At 72.2% G+C, this 5,000-nt stretch overlaps 1 non-coding gene across 1 annotated transcript; it reads left to right on the top strand.

Moving 5' to 3' along the window:
• Positions 1-2,847: 2,847 nt before the first annotated feature.
• LOC135977584 (5S ribosomal RNA) lies at positions 2,848-2,966 on the top strand. Its single transcript, XR_010595020.1, has one exon. It is a non-coding gene; the product is annotated as a 5S ribosomal RNA (ribosomal RNA).
• Positions 2,967-5,000: the final 2,034 nt, after the last annotated feature.

The raw sequence follows: 5,000 nt of genomic DNA, 5'->3' as shown, positions 1-5,000 counted from the left end.
CGGCCAGACGGCCCCACGCACGGAGGGCCGGGCAGGTGCCCGGGCCGCCCCGAGGAGGGAAGTCCCCATCGGTCCCTGGATCCGTGCACGCGAAAAGGAAGAGGGTCCCCATCCGCCTGAACACCGGACGGCCCCGCGGTTGGGGTGCCGGCCCGCGAAGGGCCCTTCCCGTCGCGAACGTCAGCGCCACATCGATCGGCGGGCGCGAGAGGAGCGGGCCCCCCCTCCCTCCGGGGGGCGCCGACACTCGGAGCTCGGCTCCCGGCCGCTGCGGGGCCCGTGAGCTAAGAGCCGGGAAAAGCGGGCCGTCTCGGCGGAGGGCCGGGTGCTGGCCTCCGCCCTCAAACGGGCCCGCTCCCCCCCTCCCACGCCGGGCAGGGTCGGGTACAATACTCGGATTGATCCCCTAGGCTGAGCTCCGGTTCTCACAGGCTCTGAAAAACCTGTCCTCAGAAATCTCCTCACACAATCCTCGAAAGGCAGGTCGAAAAAGCCAAAGCCCCGCCTTCGGCGGTACGAAACTGGAACCGGGCGCCACCTCGTGGTTCCCTCGGTCGGCCGAGACGGCGTGGGGCGACCCCTTCCGGACATCCGCGAGACGACCGGCCGTCAGGTCAACCCATTCGCTCCAAAGGGGTTGACCTGGTGGCCGAGAGGGGACTTTGAAAATTTTTCGGACTTGGAAAACTTTTTTTTTTTTTTTTTCCCCCAGCCCGCTTCCTCCGGGTTGACCCGGTGGCCGAGCGTCTCGCCGTCCCCGGACGCGGCGAGGGACTGCCTCCCGGCCGTCAGGATCGGGCCCACGGAAGTCTGATTTTAAAAAAAATTGGCCGACGCCACCGCGGAGGGCTACCCGAGCACCCCGGGCCCCGGAGCCGGAAAAGGGAAAAAAAGGATCGGGCCCACTAGAGACATGGACCCGGCCGCCAAGCAGGCCGCCCTGGGCTGACCCTCCCCGGCCGCAGCGAGGGACTGCCTCCCGGCCGACAGGATCGGGCCCCTGGAAGTCTGGGGGTGGGGGGGGGAAATCGCCCCACGCCTCCGAGGAGGGCTGCCCGGGCGGGCCTGGCCCCGGAGCTCGAAAAAAAAAAAAGGATCGGGCCCACTAGAGACATGGACCAGGCCGCCCTGGGCTCACCCTCCCCGGCCGCAGCGAGGGACTGCCTCCCGGCCGACTGGATCGGGCCCCTGGAAGTCTGGAAAAAAGACTGGAACCTGACGCCTCCGAGGAGGGGGCGCCCAGGGAAGGAGGGAGATCCGGGTTGACCTGGTGACCGGACGGGAAAGAGGCCACCGGGCGTCCCCCCCCTTAAAACCTAGGGGTTGACCTGGTGGCCGGAAAGCGAACCGGCCAGCAGGTGAACCCTTTCGATTCCACGGGTTGACCTGGTGCCCGGGAAGCGAACCGGCCAGCAGGTGAACCCGTTCGATTCCACGGGTTGACCTGGTGCCCGGGAGGGGACTCTGAAAATTTTTCAGCCCTTTCGACTCGGGGTTGACCTGGTGGCCGAGAGGGGACTCGCACGGCAGGCAAGCCGCCCTGGGCTGACCCTCCCCGGCCGCAGCGAGGGACTGCCACCCGGCCGACTGGATCGGGCCCCTGGAAGTCTGGAAAAAAGAATGGAACCTGACGCCTCCGAGGAGGGGGCGCCCAGGGAAGGAGGGAGATCCGGGTTGACCTGGTGACCGGACGGGAAAGAGGCCACCGGGCGTCCCCCCCCCTTAAAACCTAGGGGTTGACCTGGTGGCCGGAAAGCGAACCGGCCAGCAGGTGAACCCTTTCGATTCCACGGGTTGACCTGGTGGCCGGAAAGCGAACCGGCCAGCAGGTGAACCCGTTCGATTCCACGGGTTGACCTGGTGACCGGGAGGGGACTCTGAAAATTTTTCAGCCCTTTCGACTCGGGGTTGACCTGGTGGCCGAGAGGGGACTCGCACGGCAGGCAAGCCGCCCTGGGCTGACCCTCCCCGGCCGCAGCGAGGGACTGCCTCCCGGCCGACAGGATCGGGCCCCTGGAAGTCTGGGGGTGGGGGGGGGAAATCGCCCCACGCCTCCGAGGAGGGCTGCCCGGGCGGGCCTGGCCCCGGAGCTCGAAAAAAAAAAAAAGGATCGGGCCCACTAGAGACATGGACCAGGCCGCCCTGGGCTCACCCTCCCCGGCCGCAGCGAGGGACTGCCTCCCGGCCGACTGGATCGGGCCCCTGGAAGTCTGGGGGGGGGGGAAATGGAACCTGACGCCTCCGAGGAGGGGACGCCCAGGGAAGGAGGGAGATCCGGGTTGACCTGGTGACCGGACGGGAAAGAGGCCACCGGGCTTGCCCCCGTTAAAACCCCTAGGGGTTGACCTGGTGGCCGGAAAGCAAACCGGCCAGCAGGTGAACCCTTTCGATTCCACGGGTTGACCTGGTGCCCGGGAAGCGAACCGGCCAGCAGGTGAACCCGTCCGATTCCACGGGTTGACCTGGTGCCCGGGAGGGGACTCTGAAAATTTTTCAGCCCTTTCGACTCGGGGTTGACCTGGTGGCCGAGAGGGGCCTCGCACGGCAGGCAAGCCGCCCTGGGCTCACCCTCCCCGGCCGCAGCGAGGGACTGCCCCTCCCCACCCCCCGGCTGACAGGATCGGGCGCACTGGAAGTCTGGGACAGTATTTTCCCCGACGCCGGGGAGGGCGGGCGGAGGGGCTCTGGCGGCCAGCCCGGGCCCCGGAGCTCGAAAAGGAAAAAAGGACCGGGCCCGCGAGAGACGGGGGCCCTGCCGCAGGGGGGGGGGCAGTCCGACCGGGGCTCACCGTGCGGCAGGCCCGGGCGTCGGCAGGGGAAAGCGGGCGAGGAGGCGCGGGGCCGGGTGCCTACGGCCATACCGGACCGAACGCCCCCGATCCCGTCCGATCTCGGAAGGTAAACCGTCCCGGGCCTGGCTAGTACTTGGATGGGTGACCGCCTGGGAATCCCAGGTGCCGTAGGCAGCTTTTCCCGGTCCGAGTCAGCTCTCTCTCCTTTTCTGGGGGGGAAGGAGAGGGGGGGACGGGCCGGAAAGCCCCTCGTCGCTCCTGCCGAGTCGGAGGTCGCGGCCGCAGGTCACGGGTCTGGGCGCCTGGGGTCCGGCTCCCCACCCACCCGGCTTCCTCCGCGGAGGACCCCCCCCGGGGCCACCGAAGCCGCTGGGGGAGACCCCGGGCATGGGGCGGACTGGCCCGGACCCTCCCGGCCGCCGGCCCGCAGGTCCGCCCCGAATCCCCCCCCGCGGCCACCCAGGCCAGGCCTGGCCAGGCGGGACGGACGGCGGGTGTCCAGCGCCCAGCGGCTTCCTCCAGCGGGGACCCACGGACCCCAAAGCCGCAGGGGGAGGCCCCGGGCCCGGGACGGACTCGCTCGGACCCCCTGCGCCCGGCCGCCGGCCCGCGGGACCGCCCCGAATCCCCCCGCGGCCACCCAGGCCAGGCCTGGCCAGGCGGGACGGACGGCGGGTGTCCAGCGCCCAGCGGCTTCCTCCAGCGGGGACCCACGGACCCCAAAGCCGCAGGGGGAGGCCCCGGGCCCGGGACGGACTCGCTCGGCCCCCCCGACTCCCCTGCGCCCGGCCGCCGGCCCGCGGGACCGCCCCGAATCCCCCCGCGGCCACCCAGGCCAGGCCTGGCCAGGCGGGACGGACGGCGGGTGTCCAGCGCCCAGCGGCTTCCTCCAGCGGGGACCCACGGACCCCAAAGCCGCAGGGGGAGGCCCCGGGCCCGGGCCCGACTCGCTCGGCCCCCCCGCCTCCCCTGCGCCCGGCCCCCGGCCCGCGGGACCGCCCCGAATCCCCCCGCGGCCACCCAGGCCAGGCCTGGCCAGGCGGGACGGACGGCGGGTGTCCAGCGCCCAGCGGCTTCCTCCAGCGGGGACCCACGGACCCCAAAGCCGCAGGGGGAGGCCCCGGGCCCGGGCCCGACTCGCTCGGCCCCCCCGCCTCCCCTGCGCCCGGCCCCCGGCCCGCGGGACCGCCCCGAATCCCCCCGCGGCCACCCAGGCCAGGCCTGGCCTGGCGGGACGGACGGCGGGTGTCCAGCTCCCAGTGGCTTCCTCCAGCGGGGACCCACGGACCCCAAAGCCGCAGGGGGAGGCCCCGGGCCCGGGACGGACTCGCTCGGCCCCCCCGCCTCCCCTGCGCCCGGCCCCCGGCCCGCGGGACCGCCCCGAATCCCCCCGCGGCCATCCAGGCCAGGCCTGGCCTGGCGGGCCGGTGTGCGGCTCCCCCGGGCTTCCTCCCCCGACGACCCGCGCCCCCCTGAGCCGCAGGCGGAGACCCCGGCCCCGGGGCGGACCGGCCCGGGCTCGCTCGAGCCCCCTGCGCCCGGCCCGCAGGACCGCCCCCCCGAATCCCCCGGGAGAGGCCCGGCCTGCACGCCACTGACGACCCGCGGCCCCCAAAGTCGCAGGAGGCGCCCCCCCCCGGTTAGCCCCGTCTCGCTCCGCGCCCCCCGCCCCTCGCTGCCGGGACCGGGCGCCGCCCCAGAGTCAGCCGCAGCCGGCCGGCCTGAGAGCTGCCCTCCTGTGGACGACGGTGAGTTTACCTTGATACTAACCGGCCGTCAGCCAGGTCAACCCCATTGCTAGACTGGGGTGGACCTGGTGGCCGAGTGGGGACTTGGAACATTTGACAGCTGCTTCCCGGGGCTTGACCGGTTGTCCTGAACGCCCCCCACCCCCAGCCCCAGCCCCCGGCTCCTGCTCCCCTCTCCCCAGCCTCGGTGCTCCGCTCCCTGCCTCGGAGGCTGCCTCTCTGCGGCGCCTGCATCGCCTCCGAGGACGCGCACCCTCCGGAGGCTGGACGTAAACCCACCACTGCCGCTGACCCGGCTCTCCGAGGGACGACTGTGAGGCCTCCCCCCCCCCCCCACCCCCGGACCGCCCTGGGGACGACTGCTAAGCCTCCCCCACCGGACCGCCCGGGGCAAGACTGCTAAGCCTCCCTCCCACACACACACACACACACTGTCGGGGGAGGACTATTAAGCTTTCCC

The sequence above is a fragment of the Chrysemys picta genome, unplaced genomic scaffold (assembly GCF_011386835.1).
Source record: "Chrysemys picta bellii isolate R12L10 unplaced genomic scaffold, ASM1138683v2 scaf4, whole genome shotgun sequence".
In the NCBI taxonomy this organism is placed as follows: Eukaryota; Metazoa; Chordata; order Testudines; family Emydidae; genus Chrysemys; species Chrysemys picta.
This window is presented reverse-complemented; position numbering and strand designations above follow the sequence as displayed.